Below are 17,894 nucleotides of genomic sequence, written 5' to 3' on the forward strand. Positions count from 1 at the left end.
GACCGTGTGTACGGGGCATAAGACTGGGATGCCATTAAATTTCATGTGCGTGTAAAGGCAGGTGTCCCAATACTTTTGATACTATAGTGTATGTGCAGTATGTCTGAGTTACTTAATTATAAGCTGCCGCTCTGCTCATGCTTTTTCTAGGTCACAGACTTAATAAGCACAGGAGCCACAAAAAAGGTTATGGGTTCCATTAGAGCGTTGGGCTAAAATGAACCCGTATTTTGGACATGTAGTCCAAAGCAACAGGTTGACTTTAAAATTTCAGGCTGAAGCTAACTAGTCCTAAAAATGCTCCCTTCCCCCTCCTAACACTTATGCTGACTAACCTATGTAAGAAAGATGTTTATATTTACCTAATTTCAGCCTGCTCCGGTCTGGTCACGTGATCCAGCTTTCCTGTGCAGCCAGCGCCAGCTGCAGGGGAGAGGAGGAAGCGCAGACAGTGGATGGGCCATAGGAAGCCCATGGGTGATGTCACTGCTCCAGGAGTTCCCAGCCATTATTTTTGGAGAATAAGGATACTGCTCACTGTCACTTTAAGAGGAAATTTCCCGCATCTTCCATTCCAGCTATTATCATCATTATTCAATCATTATCCTTCTTGGGTTCGGAGATCTGTAGATGTAGTGGATACATTCTGCATCTCACATGGAATGTTGTCAGCTAGCCAGGGTATAAATTCCATCGCTGTCTCAGCCGAACGCTAAGTTCCCCTTCATCTACAACACGACAGGTATTATCCTCACTATAAGGAATCTTCCTGTATACTTTTCTGCAGAAACTTGACTGAAAGTTGGAAAGTTTCAACTAAAAAAATTAAAGTTTTTAAATATTTTTTACTAATTCATGTAATTAAAAAAAAGCTCTTAATTACTTGATTAAGAAATAACTTTCTTATAGTTGTACTATAAAAAAAAATAAAAACTTTATTAATTATAAAGCCTCATGCACTCCAGATGTTTGGCCATCTCTCCTAGATGCCTTTCCTCCTGGCAGCAGCGTTCTGGCATTTTGGAGCTGTATGATCGTAGCCTGAGGCTCTCAATGGTGGGGCAGTGCCATAATATAAATTCAACTTTTGCCAGGGGCTTTCCAGGCATCAACAGTCCTGGATTCCACAGTCATGGCCCATCGTGCTCCACCTAAGTAGCATCATCACCGTGGAGCTTTTCCTCTCAAACACCACCTACATAGTGACATATTCAGAGTTTGAGAAGAAGGGCTTGTTTCACTAATACATTCAACTGCCCATTGCTGTCATCGGTGCAGTGAGGTCCTCCCTTTGAAGCTTTGGCTGTGTCACAGTAGGTGGCGCTTAAAAGCAAGGGGCAAACAGAAATGGGCAGCAAGACTTCAGCAGTATACAGCAGGCAATGCACCAGTTAGATATTTCCTTGGTCCCATCCATTTCTTGAACCAGCTGTGACTGGGCAAGCAAAGAAACATCTCCTAATACAAGGTTACACAATCGTAACCTAACTTGAACATCTAATGCCGTGTACCCACGACCGGACTTTTCGTCGGACTCGACTCCGATGGACTTTTCGATGGAGTTCCGACGAAACGGACTTGCCTACACACGATCACACCAAAGTCCGATTGATTTGAACGTGATGACGTACGACCAGACTAGAATAAGGAAGTTCATAGCCAGTAGCCAAAAGCTGCCCTTGCGTTGTTTTTGGTCCAACTTTGGTCCGACTAGGATACAGACGAACTGATTTTTCGGTAGTATTCGAGTCCGTCGGAAAGATTTGAAACATGTTCTATTTCTAAAGTCCGTCAGATTTTTCGACAGAAAAGGTCAGATGAAGCCCACACACGATCGAATTGTCCGACGGATTCGTTCCGTCTGACCTTTGCTGTCGAAAAGTCCGGTCGTATGTACACGGCATTACTTAAATTTAAAGGCTAACTTTTTGATCCCCCCCCAAATTCTCACACCTTCCTGACTTTGTCGCACCAGTACATTGTGAAAGAAGAGCGCTATGAAGACAACCACTTAGGGGGTAGGACCATCTACACTCTGCACTCACAGTATAATCCTCAGTCTTCTGGATTGAGTGACGCTGAATGTTATTCAAACTAGAAGACTGAGGGCATCTTGTGGTGAAGATTAGGTACTGCAAGTCTTGGTTAAAGGTGAGAATTTCACCCAAAACTGCTTGTTTTTATATAACATATGGACTACATAAAAAAGAAGAAGCGCATAATTGGGTTTTAACCCTCCCTCAACATTAAATCAACCAGCTAGCTGTGTATAGTCACCTCTTGTGCCAAGCTATTCTGATTCTCCTAGATCATACCATGACTGCCCAGTATTCATTCAGTAAACTAGGCATGTACTAAAACCTGGTGATACTAATGCCGTGTACACACAGGCGGACTTTTCGGCATCAAAGGTCCCACGGTCTTTCCGACGGACTTTCGACGGAGTTACGACGGACTTTCGACGGACGCTCTAATGAACGGACTTGCTTACACACGATCACACCAAAGTCCGATGGATTCGTACGTAATGACGTACGACCGGACTACAATAAGGACGTTCATAGCCAGTAGCCAATAGCTGACCTAGCGTCGCTTTTTGTCCGTCGGACTAGCATACAGACAAGTGGATTTCTCGATAGGAACTGGGTCTGGCGGAGTTCCGGCCGAAAGATTTGAAACATGTTCCAAGTCTAAAGTCCGTCTGATTTTCGACAGAAAAAGTCCGCTGAAGATCCGATGAAGCCCACACATGATCGGATTGTCCGACGCATTCGTATCGTCGGACCAGTCCGGTCGAAAAGTTGAAAAGTCCACCCGTGTGTACACGGCATAAAAAAGTTTAAAAACTAGCATTCTGAAAAATATATCCATAGTTAGTCTCCTAACCTTACACATCCAGGTCACCCGGTGCTAATGTATGGATTTAGGACAGACATTGGTGGATAAGATATATCTCTTCTGTACTCTGCAAGTGATTTCTCAGCTATTCCAATGTGCTGCTGCCACTATGAGTGCAGAGTTGTCTGCTCCGCTGGAGCGTTTTCATTTATTTTACAATACAGGGAATATAGCAGTAGAAGTAAGACCCCCTCCCTCCATCTACAGCGAGGGGGAATGAGGAACCATGGCAAGCAAGACACAGCTTGGAGCTTTGGCATCTCAGCAGGTATAAGTCAGCATTTGCCAATAACTAAAATTGCAGGCTTTAAAATAAATACCATTATGTTTTTTTGCCAGTTTTAGCTTATCATATTTATAGGTTTATAAACTGAAGTTGTATATCATTTTAGTGCCTTTTATACTGCAATACAAATTGAATGTAGCAAGCATCCATGGCACTGAGTTTGCAAAGCATGCTAAGTTTTATAATTAGAAAGTCCAGCACTAGAGAAAGGAGCTGTCTTTTGTCTTAAATGTTCAGCTGTGTATGTATCCTGACCTCACCTGTTTTATTGCAGAACTGTTTTCTGTATTGCAATGTCTTTATTTTTTTTAATTATTATTTTTATTCAATATTTTGTTATCAAATGTATTTATTATAGGTATTTGTAGAGTGCTGGCAATTTACACAGCTCTTTACATTCACATCAGTCCCTGCCCTCAAGGAGCTCATAGCCTAAGGTCCCCCTGCTTTAGGCCCCTTTCACACTGGGGCGGTTTGCAGGCGTTATTGCGCTAAAAATAGCGCCTGCAAACCGCCCCTAAACAGCCTCCGCTGTTTGTTCAGTGTGAAAGCCCTGGCAGGAGAAGAAAAAATCTCCTGCAAGCCGCATCTTTGGAGCGGTGAAGGAGCGGTGTATTCACCGCTCCTAAACCGCTCCTGCCCATTGAAATCAATGGGACAGCGCGGCTATACTGCGGTAATACCGCGGCTATAGCCGCGCTATACGAGGGGTTTTAACCCTTTTTCGGCCGCCAGCGGGGGGTTAAAACCGCACCGCTAGCAGCCGAATACCGCGGTAAAACAGCGCTAAAAATAGCGCTGTTTTACCGCTGACACCCCCTACCACCCCAGTGTTGAAAGGGGCCTAAGGTACATACACACACATGCATGGGCCCATTTGGACAGGAGCCAATTGGCCTACCAGCATGTCTTTGGAGTGTGAGAGCAAGCCAGAGTACCCGGAGGAAACTCATGCAAGCACAGGGAACACATGCAAACTCCATGCAGGTAGTGCCCTGGTTGGGATTTGAACCAATGACCCAAGTGCTGCAAGCAGAGGTATAATGAGAACCTTTAGGGCCCTGGTGCAAGAAACTATGAAGGGCCCCCTGACCCCCCCCCCTTCCATCCAAAGCCCAGGCTACCAGTTCTGGGAGTGCGTCCAAGGACATCTTCCCAGAACCCCACCTCAAGCATGCCCCTGGATGGTGGTAAAGGGCCAATCACAGTGGCCCGTTACCATGTGATCAGCTGATCCCATGTAAACAGACTTGCCAGTTATCAGCAGTCCTTTCCACCCGCTCTGTGTCTGTGTGAGGAAATGAGAGCCATAACCGGCAAGCATGTCAGAACATTGCTTACACTGATAATCAGGGCACTGATCATTATTGCCCTGATTATTATTGCCCTCTTTCAGTGCTCATCAATGCCGCCTATCAGTGCCCATCAGTGCTGCCTATCAGTGCTCATCAATACTGCCTATTAGTGCCCATCAGTGCTGCCTATCACTGCTGCCTATCAGTGCCACCTATCATTGCCTCCTCAGCAGGACTCTGAGCTGAGAGCGTCTCTGTCATACAGCCCAGAGCCTGCACTGACAGTTCCCCCCTCCCTCGCACAGATGGGAGAGGAGAGAGCCAATCTGCTCCCTCTCCTCTCGCCCCTCTCCTCTTTTGTGCACTGCGGGAAGTGTGAAGTCCAGCAGCTGAATGATCAAATTCAGCTGCTTAGCTTCATACTTCCCATGGCACACACAGGAGGAGAGGTGCAAGAGAAGATCGGCTCTCTCCTCTCCCATCTGTGCCAGGGAGGGGGAACTGTTAGTGGAGGCTCTGGGCTGTATGAGAGAGACGCTCTTAGCTCAGAGCCTTGCAGACCGCATCCCCACTGGGGCCACCCGATAATGGTGGAACGCCAGGGCCCATTCACAAGTACGACTTTTGCGACCCCTGTAGTTCCGCCACTGGCTGCAAGGAAAAAGTGCTAACCACTAAGGCAGTAGTGCAAACATTAAAATGACACACCATATACCATGTAATTAAATATGAATTCTTATTTGTCACCTGGTCTGTTTTACCTGCCAAAAAATGTGGGTGGAAACCATATTTTTCTCCACTTCAGTTAGGCATTACTTACAGGTTTTGTCTAACCCCCAGCCTGTGACTGGACAGTGAAAGATGATTAATGAAGCAGCAGCCCAAATAGGCCATCTCTCTTTCACTCTGCTCTCTCCCCCATCAGCTTGCTCCTTGCATTGTGGCACAGCTCCTTGCTGGTAATGCGGTTTGAGATGTTGGCTCGAAGTGCAGCCATTCTTAACCAGGGTTCTGTGGAACCCTATGGTTCCTCCAGAAGTGGCTAGGGGTTTATTGAGCTGTGGCTAACTGACCTCCCATGTGATAGATTCTGCATAATTACAGCTCCAACACCACTTGGTAGAAACAGAGGTATGATTGTGAAGGTGGCATTCTGACCACGACATGAGAGGAGCATTCTTCCCACTGACCACCAATAGACTAATCTTAGCAGGGATTCCCTGAGACCTGAAAGTATTCCAGGAGTTCCTTTGGGGTAAAAAGGTTGAGAAAGGCTGGCGTAGTGCATACATAAAAGGTGCTAGGGTCTCCAATTGTTATAGTGGAAGAAAACCCTAACTATAACTATTCTTAAAAATGTTTCCCCCCTCCACCTTCCTCCTACCTATCCTGCCTGTAGATCTGTGTACTTACCTATTTTTAATCCACTCAGGTCTGGTCACTTGACCCTGCAGCTCCAGCTCTCTTGTGTCAGTGAGCGGCTGCTGTAGGGAAGAGGAGGGAGTGCCAACAACGGCTGGGCTGTGGGAGCCTATTATTGACGTGATTGAAGTTCTATCCATTACCTGCATAGACCTTTTTTTGGTAAAGATGAACTAACCCATTAAGGGATTTGTAATAAATATGTAACTTTATTGATGTTGGTTTTGAATGTGAGTCTGTGCCTTAAAAGTCCCATTTTCTACGTATTGGTTCCCACTCTAGTTTAGATACATTTTGAGTCTACAATCGATGGACTTTAAAAAAAAGATTTTACGATTGGTCATTATAACTGCTAGAAAACTCAATCTAATTTTTTTTTATCCACTGTAATACAAACGTCTGTATTGATCTGTGCTGCAAGGATTACGCAGAGTTCCTATAGATCTACAGAGGAATAGTCGGAGTTTCCCATGCAGACTGCAGGTTACATAAAGCTAAGATTCTGCCGGGTGAATGTAATCCTTGTGTTCTTCCTCTCCCTGAGCTGCATTCACAATATACCTCCCTGAATATTTTATAAGCTTATAATGCAGAGCTGGCTGGCCACAGTAATCAGCCCCAGGCCTTGTGATAAGACACAGTTATGTAATAAAATGTAGGTTTTATCTAAGTATGATTAACCGGCTTTAGAATCTTGCTGATGCTTTGTGGGGTCATTCACCCCTCTCTCTCTGTATTTGTGCAATCCCATTTAGAGTGGAATCATTTTCTCCCTCTTTCTAAAAAAGAATGAGAATAGCCTTTGGATTTTCTGCAACGCTTTTTACGAGTTCAAGCGTTTTTAGGACGCGGAGGAACAGGGGCATCCATTGACCGTGACATGAGAGTAACTAAGATGCAGCTTTGCAGATGTTATGCTGCAGAAGAAACAATCAAATTTAAAGCTGAAGTTTAGGTATGGCAATTTTTACATAGGTGCATGGGTTCAGCTTGGACCTCTGTAACTACTGTATGTATGTGCTGGGAATCTCTGTAGCAGTCACAGCTACTACAGTGATCTCTTCTAGCTTCCAGGTCCCTCACCGAACAACCATCCTGCTGCCTAGTGAACGGAGGAGGTAGCGCCATTGCTCCACTATGTCCAATCAGAGAATGCTTTGCATTTATTGAGAGAATGCAAAGTGTTGCCTGAATGGCGCATTTGCCAAGTGAACGAACCTCTATATTCACAATGCAGCAGGGCAGCCTCTTGGCACAAATTCATAGAATGTGAAATAGTATGTGAAGTATGCATATGTCGCTCACCTGGCACTGCCACATTTACAGAACAGCTTGTATTTTTTCATTAAAAAACAAAGCTTTCTTTGATTGGATGAGATGGAGAGGACAGGCGGTAAAGTCACAATCTCTATCTTGTCCAATAAAAGTTTAGCAAATAAAATCCCTGGATAGTTTTTTTTTTTTTTTTGCTATCTTTGAAGGAAATTTTCCTTCACTTCCTGTCCCAGAAATACAACAGGAAGTTAGAGGCATCTTCCAAAGTGTGGGGAATTCCCCTCTTAGACAGATACCCCCATTGGAAGAATTCCCCTTATCTCGTGTTCTGGGGACAGTTCTACAATCTTGGATTAACCCTCACTGTCTTCCTTGGTGGCAATGGGCAACAGTACAGTGAAGAGTCAATGAGGTCACAGACTGAAATAAAACAATCACAGATGGCCTAACCCTTCTTCATTCTACCCAAAACCAAGAAAAAATGGTTTTACCTACAGATACATTAACAATATTCTTTATTTCTGATCCTGTGGCTTGCTACAAAGTTACAATGTATCAGTGTGATTACTGGGAAAGAAGAGACCGAGGAAATGCTTCCTCCTGCCAGCAGCAGATTAATGACATCATCTTAGCCCAGACAAAGTCACTGAACTTGACGCCACAATGTGCATTACTTTAGAAGTCATGCAGACTTGTAAAGTTATTGAAAGCTTTAATTGGTGACAATCTTTCCCTTCTTATACGGTAAAAAAGTCAATGGCTCCAGTTTCCCCCCTTACATGTATAACACAATGGTCTACTTGAAAAGATGGGCGTAAGGTAAATTGGAGACTCTTGGCCACCAAGAATATTCAGGTGGACGTAGAGTAAATTGGAGATTGTGACCACCAAGAATATTCAGGTGGACATAAAGGAAATTGGAGACTCTTGGCCACCAAGAATATTTAGGTGGACATAAAGTAAATTGGAGATCTTGACCATTAAGAATATCCCAGTGGATGTAGAGGAAATTTGAGATGTTGGCCACCAAGGGTGTTTCAGTGGACATAGAGTAAATTGGACATCTTGACCACCAAGAATATTCAGGTGGACATACCGTAAATTGGAGATCTTGGAAACCAAGAACATTATATTGGACATAGAGTAAATTGGAGACTCTTGGCCACCAAAAATATTCAGGTGGGCAAAAAGTACATTTTGAGATTGTTACCACCAAGAATATATCTAGGTGGACACAAACTGAATTGGAGATCTTGACCACCAAGAATATTCCAGTTGTTTGATGCTCGGTTTGCCCAGATGTTCTCACCTCCAAAAAGCTCAAGTAATCATTCATGCTTCTTTAGGTGGTGCCAGTTATGCAGTTGTTGCTCTTTCAGAAAGTTTTCCCTCATTAAATGACTTTCTTCAGCTGATAATGCTTTGTAACATGTTCTCCTATAACAGTATATTATCCTTGAACCAAGCTTGTAAAAAGTCCTACCTGTGTTTATGTGAAGTGTGTGACTTGCATGCACTTATCTAATTTGCATCAGAAGAATTGTAACATTTTCTACTACCATTATCCTTGAACCCAGCTTGTAAAAGTTTCTAGCTGTGTTCATGGCAAGTTTGTTACTTGTATTCGCTTATGTCATTTGCATCAAGGTTAGAGGACAGAGATGACACGACACTTCACCTAGAGTACTAAAAGTTTTAAAGCTCGCCTAAGCAATGTTTTAACTGTCCCTGTCTGATATAAGAAAGGGTTTATGTGATCAAAGTTTTATGCAGCGTCTTACATACTGTACACTCACACCAGTCTGTGTCTGCAAGGAGCTTACAGTCTAAGGACCCTATTTTGTTATGAATCGAAATAAGGACAACATTTTCGTGATTCGGATGTATCCAAATTTCTGAATCACAATAGTAACAGATTTCAACAAATCCAAAATTATTACAAAAAAATTATTTGAAAATTGTGATAGAAAATAAAGGGATAGGAAAGAATAGAGTAGGATAAAATAGAATAGAAAAGAAAAGAATAGAGTAGAATAAAATAGAATAGAAAAGAATAGAATAAAATAGAATAGAAAATAAAACAAAATAATGTAATAGACTAAAACAGAAAAGAATTGAAAAAATGTAATAGATTAGAATAAAACAGAACGAATATAGCTGTCTTCCGAAATTCGAATAGTGAATCGATTTGAAAATAACAAATATATGAAAGAATCCGAATATACTAAACAAATTCCGAAATGAATCATTCTAACATAACAAAAATGACAAAATGAAATTTACAAATAAATCTGAAAAGAAACTAAAACAAATGTTTCTGTCGTGCACCTCCCTGGTCCCTATCTCACATACACACACATAGTAGGGTTAATTTAGACAACAACCAATTAGCACATGCCCTTTAACATCAAGGGGCTAATTAAAGGGGTTGTAAAGTCTCATGGTTTTTTACCTTAATGCATTCTATGTATTAAGGTGAAAAAGCTTCTGTGCTTCAGCTGCCCCCTAGACCCCCCTTTTTCTTACCTGAACCCGATTTTCTTCAGCGACGAGCACGAGCCCCACAGCTCCAGCCACTGTCTCTGGTCCTCATTGGATAGATTGATAGCAGCAGGAGCCATTGACTCCCTCTGCTGTCAATCAAATCCAGTGACACAGGAGACGGGGGCGGGGCCGAATCCTGCTTTCTGTGTCAATGGATGCAGCAGCGGGACTCGTTAGCGCGACCGCATGAGTGCCCCCATGAAAAGAGGCTCTCAGTGGGGGCACCTGATTAAAAGGAGTAGCCAGAAGCGCCGCTGGGGCACCCCTGAAAAGGATGATTGGGGCTGCTCTGTGCAAAACCCTTGCACAGAGCAGGTAAGTATGACATGTTTGTTATTTAAGAGAAAACAAAAAACAAACTTTTACAATCACTTTAAAGTGGTTGTAAACCCTTACAGATCACTTTTTGCTACAGGTAAGCCTATAACAAGGCTTACCTGTAGCTACCCCGGATATTTCCTAAACATGCACAGTTTAGGAGATATCCACTGTATCAGCATGTGCCAATGTCATCGGCACATGCGCACTGAAGGCAACGGCACGTCCGTGCCGTTGCTTCAGCTAGTGTGCCGATACCGGCGGCTCCCGCGTGCATGTGTGGAAGTGACATCATCGCGGCTCCGGCCAATCATAGCGCCAGAGCCCGCGATACCCGGAAGTAGCTCCGGGAGTGATGATGCCGGCTGGAGCGGTGTACGGGGACCACTACGGGGGCTTCGATCTAAGGTGAGTATTTCATAATGAGCTAGTATGCTATGCATATTAGCTCATTGTGCCTTTTGTCTTTTTTTTATTGTGGGTTTACAACCACTTTAAGGGGTCAACCAACAAAATGGGGTAACAATGTCAAAATAACAGAGCCTCATGATGACAGGCACTTCGGTTTTTAGCACCCTCCAGTGCCACCAGAGTTGCCCACAAGAACAACTAATGTGCCATATTGCAGACCCTTGTGTGGGTCTTGTAGATGGCTGACCTATCTCTAGTGAACTGGATTTTAGGGGGCTCAGGGCTGCAGGATCTCAAAACAGGTAAAAAAAACCTTTTAGACACAATTGAGGAATGTCTTTGCTGACCTCCTTCTGACAATGCTATTTTCTTGGCTGTTTTACTGCTGCTCTGGCTTTACAGTTGAACTCCAAACAATCAACTTAATACACAGATTAAATACATATAAGGGTAATCAGAGGATGCATATATCTCTAATCCTACTGAGGATACAAAAAAAGCGTGGCTGGGTGCACAGTCTATGTCCAGCCAGCTGGCACTTCAGCTGGCTGAAAATAAGAGATTTTTCCTGCAGCAAACCCATTTTGAAGAAGGGGAATCTACTGGGCACATGCTGGCTTTGCTGGCGCGGGCGCAGGGTTCCCCTTCTGTGGTCTCCTCCTTGTGTGGTGCACAGGGAGTTGTTCACACGAGTAACTCAGCAATACTACGAATCTTCCGGTCATTTTATGCTGACTTGTACACATCCAAGGTGCTTCCCGGGGATGGGGACATAGTGGATTTCCTTAACGAGTGTGAGTTGCCTCAATTGTCCACTTCGGACGCGGCCCTCTTAGATGCTCCAATATCAGCGGAGGAACTGGCATTAGCCCTAGCACAAACACATAATAATAAGGCTCTGGGAGCTGATGGCCTTCCGTCCGAGGTGTACAAAAGATATGCTGATACATTACTACCTACACTACTAAAAGTCTATAACGATGCATTAGAGAGGGGCATGCTGCCTGTTTCTATGAATGAGGCAATTGTAATAGTATTATTGAAACCCGGTAAAGAAGCCACGTCCCCTGATTCTTATAGGCCTATCTCCTTACTTACAACCGATGTCAAATTGTTAGCTAGAGTGTTAGCGACGAGACTATCCCAAGTAATCCAAAAGTTAGTCCACAGAGATCAATCTGGATTCATACTCACCAGATCCACAGCCCAAAATATTAGACGCCTCTTCTTAAACATTCAAATCCCAGTTGAGAACCCCGGTAATCAGGCCATTTTTTCGCTAGACGCAGATAAGGCCTTCGAACAGTGTCGAGTGGCCTTACCTGTGGAAGGTGTTGGAACACATGGGCTTAGGTTGTACTTTTATAAGGTGGGTCAAACTGCTATATGCACAGCCATCGGCCAGAATCGGGGTCAATGGGGAACTCTCTGTACCGTTTCCACTGTTCAGAGGCACAAAGCAGGGGTGTCCGTTGTCACCCCTGCTGTTTGCCCTGGCTCTGGAACCACTGGCCGCTAGAATGGGAGGTGACCGCAGGATTGTAAGATTCCGACACGATACGGGGACGAACGTTATATCGCTATATGCTGATGATACCTTGTTGTATCTCGGCGATACTCAAGATTCTCTGGTGGCAGCTATGAGTCTTATTAAAGTCTTCATACATTATCCGGCTTTTCTATTCATTGGAATAAATCAGTATTAATGCCCTTAGACCCACTGACTGCCCCATTGCCTGATTGTGCTTCAATGGTACAAATAGTGTCCTCTTTTCCATATTTAGGTATGCAGGTATCCCCAGATGTTACCCAATATATCACTCTTAATCTTATCCCCCTACTTACTAAATTTAGAGAAAACTGTAATACTTGGTGCAAATTACCATTATCGGCAGTTGGGAGGGCAAACCTCATAAAAATGGTGTGGTCTCCACAACTATTGTACATATGCCATAATTTACCAATGTGGATACCCCGGCGTTGTTTCGTAGGTTCCCAGTTCAGAGAATTAATCTGGCGTAAAAAAACAGCTAGAATCAGCCTGTCCACTCTGCAATACAATAAAGAGGAAGGCGGCCTGGCGGTTCCGCATGCTAGAGCCTATTTCCTCGCCTCCCAGCTGCAGCAGTTGGGAGGTTGGGGACTGGTAGATAACGTAGATAACTTGGACCCCATGCGCTGACTAACTTGGAGGCCGGTTACACACACTTAGCCAGGAGACTTCCATCCATAATCTTGTTAAAAAGGTTGTGGACCTATCTCGGTTACTGGGTATAAGAGGTTTCCTAGCAAGTACCCCAATTTGGAGAAATGCCAATTATAGAGAAATACTTAAACTGAAGGGCTTTGGGTCGTGGGAGATAGCAGGGATTCAATTCCTATCACAACTATACCGAGGTCAGGTTCTCAAGTCCTTTACGGAGATCCAGACAGAGTTTGATATTCCACGAACAAATTTCTTTAGATGCTTGCAATTAAGGCACGTTCTACAGCTGCAATCTAGATATACTCTTCTCCAGCTGACTGATCATGCCATTTTGCAAGGGATCTTGATGGAAAAAGAAACGAAAGGTATGATCTCCAGAGGATACAGTATTATCCTTGCTGCACTTCAGGACCCCACTGGTTTACCATGCAAAAGCAAATGGGAGGAAAATGTAGGGCCGCTAGACGAGGAGACATGGTATCTTTGTCTCGCCTCTGCCCCGAAGGTGTCAGTATCAGCCTCACAGAAACTCTCTCACCTCTATCTGCTACATAGAGCCTACAGAACGCTTGCTAAATTACATAAATGGGGGATTCGTGATACACCACTCTGCCCTAAGTGCCTGAGGGACCAAGGAGACCTTATGCACATGTTTTGGAGGTGCCCAAAACTCTTTCGGTATTGGTTGGAAATTTTAGAGATGATTTCACAAGTGTTTACGTTTGCAATTCCAAGAACCCAAAGACCCCTTTCACACCGAGGGCGTTTTGCAGGCGCTATAGCGTTAAAAATAGCCCCTGCAATCCTCCCTCAAACAGCTGCTCCATTGTTTCCAGTGTGAAAGCCCGAGGGCTTTCACACCAGAGCGGTGCGCTGGCAGGACGTCAGGAAAAGTCCTGCCAGCAGCTTCTTTGGAGTGATGAAGGAGTGGTGTGTTTACTGCTCCTCCACCGCTGTTCCCCATTGAAATCAACCCTTTCTCGGCCGCTAGCGGGGGGTAAAAGCGTCCCGCTAGCGGCCGAAATGCGCCGCAAATCCGACGGTAAAACGCCGACGCTATAGGCAGCTCGGTGTGAAAGGGGTCCTACAGTGTGCCTATTGGGTGCCCTGGATGAGGAGTCACTGACTCCCTCTGCCCATACAGCGATTATTTGGCTGCTTTATGTAGCACGGAAACTGACAGCTGGACACTGGATTACCTCCAGGGTCCCCACCAGGCAACAATGGATTGACCACGTGAATAAAATGTTAATACGTGAAAAATTTACGTACCAATACAGAAACGCACCTCATAAATTTTACATGTTGTGGCAAGATTGGCTGGATGTCCCAGGCTTAGCACCCTATCAATTGGTTAAATATAGATTGTTGCAGGGATAACCGCCAGATTGAAGTATCTGAACTTAAAATAATTAATAACTATATATCAAGTAAAGAAAGATTGATGACTCTGTTGGGTTGGGCAATCTAACCAAATGAGCAATGTTCCCAGAGTATAGGAAATAGATCTTATGTTGCGTTATACATCATGCATTATGTTTTAGACGCATTGATGTTTACACCTTTTATTTGTTTTTTGTGTTGTTCCGCACTGCCACGCTATATATACATACATGTGAGGTGGTATTCAGATAATGTAAACCTTTGATGGCTTTGAGAGAGGTCACATGATGTATGATGTACTCACTGTTATATCACTGTTTTATATGACTTGTATATGGCTGTGCGGAAATCCAAATAAAATTTGTTCTGATTAAAAAAAAAATACATATAAGGGAGCTTTAACCTGCAAAAGTAATTTCTGTCCATCCAGTTATAAAATTTACACAGATCTCCCACTAGGGTTGCTACCTTTTCTTCAAGCCAAACCCAAAAACACTTTAGCGGCGCGTGTCAAGAATTTTTTTTTAAGGGGGAACGATGTGGACTCTGATGTAAAGGAGAACTCTGATGTACGGGGATTTCTGCTCACCAAACCTCCTGCTTACATCAGAGTTTCCAGCATTCCCCCTAAAATTGGGGTTCCCAAAGCCTCCCTTACAGCTAGTGCACAGGGCACCCCTTAAATCTGAGCAGTGGCGGCTGGTGAAGTTTTAGGAAGGGGGTGCGCCAGACCCTGCCCTTCTTTTTTGACCCCTCCCACTTCTCATAAGCCCTACCCCTTATAGAATTCACCCACTCCGTTCCACTTGCTTCCACCCATAGTGTCAGGGGTATACAGCCCCAGCATCACAGGACAGAGTATACAGCCCCAGCATCACAGGACAGAGTATACAGCCACAGCATCACAGGGCAGAGTATACAGCCCCAGCATCACAGGACAGAGTATAAAGCCCCAGCATCACAGGACAGAGTATACAGCCCCAGCATCACATGACAGAGTATACAGCCCCAGTATCACAGGACAGATTATAGAGCCTCACAGATTAGGGTATATACAGTAATAGTAAATATCCACCCACAAACCTACATGTGGAAAACATATCAACCATTGTAAATAGTAAAAGACAATATTTTTTTTTCTTTCATTAATTGTTTTACATTTTGGTTCACCCTCTGCAAGAAGGCGCCGCTCGGGTCGTGCATTCTATCCACAAAACCGCGGCATCACTTCCGGTTTCACACTGGCACAGAGAAACTGCAAGTGACGCCGTGGCTCTGAGGAAAGCACCGCCCATGTCCTACAGCGTTGCCAATAGAAAACCCGACAACAAAGACAATGACTGCAATATGGGAGTGTTGCGGCGCATTGCTTTGTGCCACAAGGACTCCCAAAAGCAGGCAAATGAATCATCTCACTTGCAATCACGTGATTGCATAGACATTATGCTGCCCGTAGTGCACTGTGTCCGGCGCCCATAAACAGTGCACTTAAAGGACTTTTTTTGGTGACTAGCTTTGGGGGGGCAGCGCCCATGCGCCCCCTATGGACAGGCCGCCACTGCATCTGAGTCCCCCTTAGCTTAGTGTACTCACTCACTCAGAGGCAGGAGAGAGAAGGGAGAGAGGGGGGAGACTTCCTTCAGACATTAGATGGCAAGCTCACTCACCCGAGGATCCCTTCTCTGAGACACAGAACGCCGGGGATTGGAGTGTGGGTGGGCAGACAGAGGGGAAAGGGTGGGAGGAGGCGGGCCCTCTCTCCTCTCCTGTCTGTGTATGGGGATGGGGCCCGTGTACACCCCTATGCACTCGGCGGTTGTGGTACTCGGTTACTTGGGGAGCCACAGCCCATTATGAATATTGTGTCCAGGTTTCAGGCAGTCTGAAACCCAGACACACGATTCAAAACCCGGACATTCAGGGTGAATCCCGGAAAGGTGGCAACCCTATCTCCCACACAACACAGTCCTGCTTGGCAAGGCGGGAGACCTGATTTTTCTTTACTGTGGTTACGAAGTGCTTACAGGTTTTGTCCCTCCACCAGCCTGTGACTTGAAAGTAAGGGAGAAGCAGCAGACTACATGGGCGTCCGCAGGTAGGGGCAAGGGGGGTCAAGTGCCCCCCTCCCGGAATCAGGGATCAGATTTTATATTCAGCACAGTTGCGTTGCTATCGGGGTGCTGGCAGCGGCCAGTGGGGTGACACCATCAAGGTGCTGTCAAGCCCCCCATCAGTGTAGTGTGACTTCGGCTCTTTTCCCTGCTCAGCGCAGCAGAGAACTCGGTGGCGCTGTGACAAGAGAAAGGCGAGCTGCAGGCTGTCAGAGGTTTCCCCCGCTCGCCCCCCCCCCCCCCTTTCTACTGTCAGGGAGAAGAGACAACGGCTCTCACCAGTTCCCCGCTCAACTTCCTTCCCGCTCCGTTCCTTCCCTATTGGCCATAACTGAGGGCCAATCAAAGGAGACTAGGAGAGGAGAGCATCATGGGACATTTAGTCCCAAAGATTGGCGGCCCCATTTTCCAAAGGGAGGAGGCTACAGCTCGATCAAGAGAGAGATTGACAGACTGCAGCCTGGAAAAAAGCTGAGGGAGAGAGTGCTACAGGACAAAGAATGAGGAGTGTACTGGGCAGAAGCCAGAGAGAAAGCCACACTGCCCAGCGCCACCAGAGAGAGCAAGACTGAGCCACTACCAGGGTACAGACATGCTACACTACTGACCAGAGTCGTCCCTGGGGAACCCAAAGTGAGCGATCATCCAGCTGGAGGGATTGGCCATTTTCCATTACTTATCCTAGGGACTGTACTACGTCTGCAGCCTCTGACCATGATAAAGTGATAATGACATTGTCGAAAAGGGGCGGTGCATGGGTGACCCTAAAATTATGCCCCCCCCCCCGAAAAAAGTTCTACGGACGCCCATGGCAGACTAGTGAGCTTATCCCTCTTTACTTCTACCGGCGGCATGTACCTTGTTAGCACATGAGCACAGCTGACTGCTCCTTGTGCTGCTTTTTTTTCTCCCAGTCTGAGCTGCTGTACAAGAGGTTGTAAGATTTTGATACCTTGTCACATCGATGTACTTACCCTGCTTGCATTTAATAAGTATTCCAGCAAGAGGGCCGTCATGACAATCAGCCTGAAATAACAGCTTTGGGTGGACTGACCCTTGAAAAAGATCATAGTTTCCCTTGAATTTTTGGAAAGCATAAAGACGTTCTGAAAATCAAGGCCGAACTGCTTGTTAGTGCTTCTAATAAAAACGTATAATGTGTGGAATCAGCCAGGCAGCAGAAATGAGAGCATAAAAATGTCCATGGCATAATACAAGGCGTCAGCTTGGCTTCACCCTCTCTGACTTTCAATACAGGCGCACATCTCGTGTTCTGTTCCCTTGGCTGCGGATATAGCGGTCTGAGTGCCAGCTTGGCTGGACAATGACTACGGAACAAATATCAGCGAATCAGCATTAGTTTTGTATTGTGGATCTCCGCTGGTCACTCGGTACACTCTTTGTCCTACATTCAGCCTTTATTACTCTTCACACTTGATTGATTAGGTCACCATTGGCTAGAGTGGGCCCCACAAACATAGTCTGTCGTAAACAGGGTATTCAGAATGAGCACAGCTGTTATTTCGGTTACCAGAATGCAATTTGCTGTGGATGGAATTCTCTAAATGATGCTTAGATGTGTCCTCAAATCCTCTTAAAGGGATGCTGTATTGGGTTTTGGTCAAATAATTTTTTTTTTTTTAGATAGAAATACTGCTCAACCAGGGTTTCTATGTGCATGTAAGGAATCTGGCTGGGGTTAAGGACCTCTCTAAGCATGGGATGTCCAAACATCATCTCTACTG

General features: G+C 45.1%; 1 protein-coding gene across 1 annotated transcript in view; it reads left to right on the forward strand.

Moving 5' to 3' along the window:
• Positions 1–17,894, forward strand: part of MAPK4 (mitogen-activated protein kinase 4) — a 164,583-nt gene that overhangs the window by 104,132 nt on the left and 42,557 nt on the right. The gene's annotated exons all lie outside the window — the stretch shown is intronic.

Source organism: Aquarana catesbeiana, linkage group LG01 (genome assembly GCF_042186555.1).
Source record: "Aquarana catesbeiana isolate 2022-GZ linkage group LG01, ASM4218655v1, whole genome shotgun sequence".
NCBI lineage: Eukaryota > Metazoa > Chordata > Amphibia > Anura > Ranidae > Aquarana > Aquarana catesbeiana.